Source organism: Callospermophilus lateralis, chromosome 16 (genome assembly GCF_048772815.1).
Source record: "Callospermophilus lateralis isolate mCalLat2 chromosome 16, mCalLat2.hap1, whole genome shotgun sequence".
Classification (NCBI taxonomy): Eukaryota; Metazoa; Chordata; class Mammalia; order Rodentia; family Sciuridae; genus Callospermophilus; species Callospermophilus lateralis.
Window position 1 is genome coordinate 56,440,109 of NC_135320.1, and position 8,838 is coordinate 56,448,946.

Here is an 8,838-nt window from a genome sequence, read left to right on the forward strand (position 1 = left end):
CTGGAGGAAAGTATTGTCTAAATGATTATTTCTGGGGGAAAAGCCAATAAAATTCACTAGTGAATGGGGTTCTAATTCCAGCTTCCCTGTGTACTTGGGTGAATCATTTTACCTCCCTGGGCCACAGTTTCCTCATCTGTAAAATGAGAAGAATAATGATACTGACCTCATAGGTCTCTGATGTCAATTAAATGAAATAATGGATATGACATATCTCATATGAGAGCTATCTTGGCCCTAAATGATGACCACTGTTATGTCAGTTATTTTGAAAGTCAAATGAGATTGTAGTCATTGAAGTACTTTTTTCTTCATAATCACCACCATCATCACTGCCATTACCACATCACCACCATCATCACACCACCAGCATCAAGAATTCCTGTCTTCTGCAGAAAATTATAAGCCCCTCCTCAGTTTAACACGGTGCTGAATACATACATACACACACACAAAAAAAACCACAATGAATTAAGATTATTTCATGATGATGATGCAGTCTGCTAATATTCAACTTAAAATAAGGACATAAGAATAAAATTAGAAATCATACTTTCTAGGTGCCATTTTCTATTAATCTTTACATCTGAGAGAAGTCACCTAAATGCTCTGAGCCTCATTTGATCATCTGTAAAATGGAGACATTGGGCCTCAATGTCTCCATTTTACAGATGCTCAAAAAACTTCACAATATCATGCAAAGTGAAGGAAAGAACTGGAACTGTGGATTTCTGTGAAATGGGGGTTGGCTCCCTTGTTCTCCCATTTTCAGCCTTACCCTAGCCAATTTATTTTCCACATTGGGCCAGAAGGTCTTTCCATAAGGAGACTCGATGATGTTCACTCACCTGCTTAAAGACAGGAATTGCCCATTGCCCTCGGAATGAAATCTAAATTCTATGGCATAGCATGCCAATGGCAGCTCACAACCATAAGCATATATGTTCCCTATTGAGGACACAGTAGAAGTTGAGCTGCAATATTTCACTAGATAGAATATTATTTGCTTGTGGAAATAATGTGCAGACTAAGAACACAGAAAGCCAGATGTGGTGGCACATATCTGGAATCCCAGATGCTCCAGAGGCTGAGAAAGGAGGATTGTGAGTTCAAATCCAGTTGGTTAGAGAGGCCCTAACCAACTCAGTGAGACCCTATCTCTAAATAAAATATAAAAAACAGGCTGGGGATGTGACTCAGTGGTAAATCACACTGGGTTCAATCCCTGGTTAAGAAGAAAAAAAATCCATATTTAAAAAATGCAAGAAAATACTATGTATATGTAATATGATTATAACTAGGTTAAATAAGACAAAGTAGTTCACTGTTTTAAAAAAAGCTGCATTTTTTAAAAACTCAAAATGTGAATAGTAATTGATTTGAACAATTTTTCCTTTTTTGTAACTCTACTGTATTTTGCAATATTTTTTCTTTGATGGGAACATATTATTTTCTAATATTGAGTTGGGGGGTATAGCTCAGTAGTAGGACACTTAGTGAAGCATGTATGAGGCCTTGGATTCAATCCTCAGTATTGCAAAATATATATATTTATTTCTTTTTTTCAGTGCTGGGGATTGAAATAACATGGTCTTGTGCATGATAGGCAAGCACTGTGGCATTGAGGTCTAACCCCAAGATCCTTTTATTTATTCATTCATTCATTTTAATTTTAAACAAATCTTTATTATACAAAAGTTGCCATATAATTGAATATTTCTCTACTGTATATATAGCCATTTTCCTCAGAAAAGCTGCTTCTGTGCGTCTCATCTGGGGATAGCAAGCACTAAAATTCTGATTTTAGCACATAGTATTGTAAAGTTTTTGAGTGCTCTGGAAAATATGAGGTCCAATGTCCCCATTTTATCGTCATTTAGTAGGAATGCCTGTGATTTAAGTTGAAAGTAGTACATTGATACGTGGCTCTTGAACCCCATATCAGAAATGCACAGATGTCTTTTTATTTAAAAAAATTATCTGTACGCATGGACAATGACAGCAGTAAACCATTATAAACTGTCAACTGAATCCTGTATCTGAGAGTGATAGTGATTTTCTTAAATACCAAATATTATGTATATTACATATACATAATATTTTCTTGCATTTTTTAAATATGGATTTTTTTCTTCTTAATCAGGGATTGAACCCAGCGTGGTTTACCACTGAGCCACATCCCCAGCCTGTTTTTTATATGATATATATATTTTATATACAATGATCTTTTCTTTGGTCATTTTCTTTAACTGACTTCTCTGAAGCTATTGATGTGGAACCCTGCCTAGAGCTTCCTGTCACTGTTTGCTAATAATGCACTATTCTGAGAATTAGTACATGTCACCTCCCATCATGCCCATTCCAGGGTCCTTGTCTTCTTAGGTATTTCTGTGACTATAGTGTCTACTGTAGTTAACAGAGAAGTAACCCCAACAGCATTCAATTTATGTGTGTGTGTGTGTGTGTGTGTGTGTGTGTGTGTTGCTAGGGATTGAACTCCCTAGCATGTGAGGCAAGCACTCTATCAACTGAGCTATATCCCCAACTCACCCACTCCAACAGCATTCAATAAAACAGTTTTCATAACATTTGTTGGATCAATATTTTTTTTCCACATTCACAAAATCTCCAAGAATAGCATTGTAATTAAATTTTGAGAAACTTTGCAAAATGTTTTCCACTATTAATGATCCTTCAACACCTGCATTCTTAGCTATGGTTATTGCAAGGATTTTGAGTGTTCTTTTAATAATTTCTATACCAATTTTTTTTTTTTTATCTTTATTAGCTGGAGTCAGGGAGTCCAAGCCTGGAAATCCCTGAAGCAGAGTACAACCCCCACCCAGAACAATGCCTTCTTCAAAAGCAGCTCTGCATCACTGAGGGCATCTGCAACTCTGTTTTTCTTTTCATTCACTTCAGACATCTCTTGTCCCCACAGTCTGCATCACAGCTAATCCATTTGAAGATTTTGCTAGTTGATCATTCATTTTTTCCCTTTCAAATTCACTAGGTGTGATTTCTAATTGCTGAGTGATTTCTTGAATTTCTTTAAATTTCAGCTTTGTCACCTTTTCCTTTCAAGAGCATGGCATCATCTTTGGTGACAATGACCTCTCCAACTCTTCGTAAGTCCTGAAGTTGAACATCTTCAATATCTTCTCCAAACACTGCACCAACAGTGGCAATAGCCACAACTTTAAGTTGCTTCTATTTTTACCCAAAACTGGAACTTTGTCACAATTTGAAGACAAACTTTTAGCCTATTCAAAACATATATACTTAGAGCTTCAATATTTTCAGCAATTATGACCAAGGGTTTGCAGTGAGGATTGGTAATTTCAAGGGTAGGTACAGCTGCCTGGACATGAGAAATTTTCTTTTCACTCAATTAGAACATAGACATCCTAGAATTCACACTTTATGATCTTTTGATACATTCATGCAATGGGGAGAAATATAGCCTTCATCCAACATCATGCCTCCTGCAATTTCGAATTCATCATTTAGTGCTTTTCCACTCCTAACTGTGATGACAGCCTTTCTTCCGACCTTCTTTGATACCTCAGAAATGATATTGCCAATTTTTTGGTCTCCATTTGCAGAAATTGTAGCAACCTGAGCCATTTCTTTAGGGATTGTCACAGGTTTAGACAGCTTCTTCCCCCCACCCTTCGGTGTGTGTGTGTGGGTGGTATCAGGGATTGAACTCTGGGGCACTCAACCACTAGCTACACCCACAGTCCTTTTTTTGTATTGTATTTAGAGACAGGGTCTACTGAGTTGCTTAGGGCCTCACTGTTGCTGAGGCAGACTGGCTTTGAACTTGAGATCCTCCTGCCTCAGTCTCCCAAGCCTCTGGGATTATAGATGTGCATTACTGCGCCTGGCTAAACTGCTTCTTAAATTCAGTAATGACTACATCCATAGCTAATCTCACACCTTTCTTGATCTCCACAGGATTAGCACATTGAAGCTTTCCTTGGCAAGAGAGTCTGCTAGTACAATCACAGTAGTGATGCCATCCCCAGCCTTTTCATTGGTTATCAGCAACAAATTTAGTTACAACATTTTTGTATTTGTTCTTTAGTTAATTGGCTTTGCAACAGTCACACCATCTTTTGTTACTTTGGGACCTCTCTAACTCTGCTCAATAATTGCTGTTCTTCCCTTTGGTTCCATTGTAATGACTACAACATTAGCTAAAAGTTCTACACCTTGAAGCATGAAGGCTCAGAAATCTGCACCAAATTTTATGCCTTTAGCATAAGCCTGAGCCACTGCCCTGGACACTGGTCTCATCTGACAATGGACTGTGGGTAGTCAAAGTATTTCTAAGGGGTATTGACATAATGCTTTCAGTGAGGCAGGCCATCAGGGGTGAGTGAGGGCTTACTTTTTATTTTTGAACAGCGTTTCACTGAGTTGCCCAAATTGACTTCCAATTTTTGATCCTCCTGCCTCAACCTCTTGAGCAGCTGGGATTACAGGCACGTACCACATACATTTTTAGTTGCTTTTTTTTTTCTTATTCCAAAAGTAAAGCCTATTTATTGAAGAAACTTCAGAAAAATTCAATTAAGAGTAAGAATGGAAACTACCTTTACTCCTTGTCTCTCAGAAATAATCACCATGAAATCTCACATATTCTTATTTTTGTATAATTTATATATATGAAAATTTAAAACATAAAAATTCCAGTACTTGGAATGACTCAAACCACGTGAGCAGTACCTTTCATGAATTCTCTCTTCACAAAGCTTACTCCTAGCTGAGTGTTAGATGTCTTACCCAAGATCCCTTTGGATTTTGGGTTTGTTTGTCTTTTTGTTGTGTTGGGGTTTCTGATGGGGTGGTTCCTGTTGTCCCTAAGACGGAAGGAAAGAACAGTGAGTGGGGTGATTCCTGTTGTTCCTAAGGCTGAAGGAAAGAACAGTGAGTGTAGGCTGAGATTCTTCCGTGGACCTGGCCCACATGGCCCATAGCTGGGTAATTGGGGATGTGATTCAAGTACAGTCATTCGTGCCCACAAAGATAGTTTCACCCAAACTGGAACCTAGTAGAGAGACTTGTATAGAAACTCAGCCCACTCACATAGCCTGATCCTACCGGGAACCAAACTGTGGGGCTTGCCAGTCAGCAGTGGAACAAGCTTATTTATTCAATGTCTGCTTGCCTGGAGATGTGCCTAGAAGAGATGCTGGCTGTCAGGGTGCAATGGCTACCAAGACAGCAAGATCCCACTTGGGGGTGGAAATGCTCCCTCCTCAATGAAAAAGAGGACTGAGGAGTTGGTTCTGTAATGGGCAGCAGGAAGGAATTTCCAAAGGGAGGCTAGGAAAAAGTGGTGCAGAGCTTAGAATGTTCCAGGGAATGGAATAAGACCAGAGGGACTTCCAGGTAATGAACAGGAAACAGCAAAAGATGGGGTGGAATTCTCAGGGGGTTGAATGCATGGTGAACAAGGCCAATGTCACTCCACAGGCAGTGGACAGACGCAGAGGGAGTTTAAGTAGAGTGGAGATGTTGGGTGGATTTGGGCAACTCTGGCCTCCCTTTCACCCCTCTCCAAGGTACCCCTACAGTCCCCTTTCCCAACTTTCAGACCCTCTCCTCAGACCCCTAGATTTCTTTATTTTTATTTTATTTTATTTTTTTGTACTTGTTGTTAGACCTTTATTTTATTTATTTATTTATATGTGGTGCTGAGAATTGAACCCAGTGCCTCACATATGCTAGGCAAGTGCTCTACCACTGAGCCACAACCCCAGCCCAGACCACTAGAATTCTAAGGTAACTTTAAATCATAAAGGGTAAATGACAGAAGACAGCCTCAGGATGGTGTGCTGTAATAATAACCAAAACCTCCATCACCAGGGCTAATCATCTGACTATAGAATTATTGATGATGGCCAAGAGGTAGGAGAAAATCAGACAGACATACTTTAATCGTGGATTGTTTCCTCAATGGTCGTACACACTTCACAGATGACCAGCTTGGTCTCAAAAGAAACTGAACAAGCACCTGGACGCTGTGTTCCACGAACCCAGAGCTATTACCACATAGAGGGACTCAACTATGGAATGAAAGTATACTTGGGTTCCCAGAGCCCAAGGGTCACCCAGGCTCTTCTGGAAAGCAGACTAGAATGATTTCCTTTACTCTTATCACATTTTGGCATCTCCTCTTGTCCCTCATCTTATGATCAATTTCTGAGAGGGGCTAATGATTGGAGAAAGAGCCAGGAGTGTCCAGGTTATCCATAAATTGGACACCGAGTCTTGGTGTCATCAGAAACGGTTTTTGTTTCGTTTTCATGACAAATAGACCTAAATCTTGAATGGCTGAGCAGAAATTCGTTGCATTGTCTCTGAGTCTCATCCTGCAGGGCTTCCAATATATTTTTTTTACTCCCCTAAAATATATTTGTCTTCTCCAAATCTTTGAAATCTCATCAATGCAGCTACTGTAATAAATCTTTTGAATTATGAAAATTTTAATGCAACAAAGAAATCACCTCTTGCCAAAAGACAGTGTCAAATATTATCAAGTAAATCTCTGATAACCCAAGAAAAAAATTTCTATTCTTTCTATGCCTTTTCCCCACCAACACACCACCCACACCCTTTCCCTTTGGCCTCCCTGCCACCAACACACACATCACATTTCCCCCTAAACATCGCCTCAACTGGCACCGTGGGACTCCTGAGGGCCCATTTCCTGCAGGGCCAGCACTGTGATGTTCCATGATGTTCTGTTTGCTCTGTAAAAAGTTCAGTGTCACCCTCTGATGTTTGAAGTCCCCCCTGCTATGGTACATGGGCAAACTTACCTGCCTCCGTCATCTCCTCCCCCCGCTGTTCTATGGGCAGATGGGCCTCTCTTGTTGTGATTGCTCATTTCTGCCCTCATCTCCTTTCAGTGGTGGGGTTTCTTATTGTTCTAACTAACAAAAATAGCAACAATACTTGCCCAGAACTTAGGTTGAGTGAGGCCCTCTTCTAAGCACATTTGGAGATGTTGACGCACTGAACCCTCCCCACAAACATTGGAGGTTGATAAACCCGCCTTACAAACAAGGAAATGGAGGCACTGAAAGTTTAGGTCACCCAGCCACCAAGAGGCAATATCTTGTAATCACCACCCCGCCCCCCTTCAAATTTTACTTCTCTGAGTCTCATTTTCTTCTCTTCTATTTGGTCCCTATTTAATTGAATTCAACTGAGTTCAAACAACAATTACTACTTTGCTTCAAAAATGCTTTGTCAGGCACTTGGGATTCAAGGGTGAAGGAGTCGAAAAACCCCATAAGCAAGCACTTGGCAGACCAGAGTGGGTTGGGTGGGGAAGGGGGAGGCTGGACGATGTGCCTGAGAACTTGGAAGGGCAAGTGAGAGCCGGGGGCGCCTCATCTGTGACATTTCAGTAGGTGTATGTGATAGCACCTGGGAGTCCCCGGCCACTAGTTCCACTAGAATGTTATTATTTGGTTTCCTTCCTCTGTTTCTTTCTTTAGTTTTGGTAACTTAGATTTCTTTCCCCTTTGTCCCAGGAGAGCAGTTTTTGAACTTAGCTATGCATTAAAATCATCCTTTGTGGCATTAGCTGGATGGTTTGCCTCTAGGCTATGGGTCAACCCATTTCTCCACTGGTTATTCAGAGGTGGCATATTAGTGAGTCTGGCTAATGGAATGGGGATGGAAGTAGCACCTGTCACCTCCAATCCTGGCCCATAAAAGTTCTCTCCAGTCCTTCTTCCTTGCCTCCCCTTTCCTAGCTGAATTCTAGCATTTAGTGGAGGACTCCAGGGGGATCCAGCACTCACGCCAGTTTGAGAATCATGATCAACACTTCTGCTTTAAGCATGCTGCCTCCCAACCTTTGCAGGCCCACTGGGCTCGATGTTTCTTGGGTGGCTTACCAATGAGCATTCTTTAATTCTTTCTCCTTAGGAGACATTCCCTTCACAGAGTTTGCTATTGTTTTTTTTTTTTTTTTTTGTACCAGGGATTGAACTCAGGGGCACTTAACCACTGAGCCACATCTCCAGCCCTTTTTTGTGTGTGTGTTTAGTTTATTTAGAGACAGGTCTGTTTAGGGGTCTCTAAGTTGCTGAGGCTGGCTTTGAATTTGCAATCCTCCTGACTCAGGGATTACAGATGTGTGCCACCACACCCAACTGCTATTGGCTTTGCAAGCAGTTAAAAGCTGTGGTTGTCTGAGGGTCCTAACATACACTGGAGCCACCCCAAAAAATATTTTCCTCTCTCTTGGAGTCATATGGTACTATATGAAGGCAGACACTGAGAGTGATTTTGGTGACCTGTGAAATAAAAAGCTATTATTTTGAAAAACTACAATAAACATATAGGAATCTAGTAATACATGAGCATCTGATATGTGCCAAGACTTGTGCGAAGGCCCTGAAATTGCAATGGCTCATTTAATCTTTGTAGCAGCTGTAGGTGGCAGACATTATTATTATTAGTCTATGATATGAATGAAGGACAGGCACAGAGATGTAAAGTTATTCACCCAGGGTCCCCCTTAAGGAGCAGCAGAGCCAGGATTGAAAGGCCATATGACCATTTTGCAGAGAGGCTTTGGCCCTGGGCCCCTGGATGTACCACCTCCCTGTCACATGCCCTCTCTTTCCTCTCACTCAGTGGTCTTTTTCCATCCAGACTGCTCCGCATGATTCCACTCCTTTTGCCCACTGCTCACCACACTTTCTGTAATGAAAATTTAGTCAATTTGAACAAAGCCCCCGGACCTGATGATTCTGCCTAGTTTTCTCCAGTTTGAGATTCTTCATCACCATGGCAACCAGATTCTTG

General features: G+C 40.9%; 1 pseudogene; it reads right to left on the reverse strand.

Moving 5' to 3' along the window:
• Positions 1–2,330: 2,330 nt before the first annotated feature.
• Positions 2,331–6,846, reverse strand: LOC143381955 (60 kDa heat shock protein, mitochondrial-like; annotated as a pseudogene).
• Positions 6,847–8,838: the final 1,992 nt, after the last annotated feature.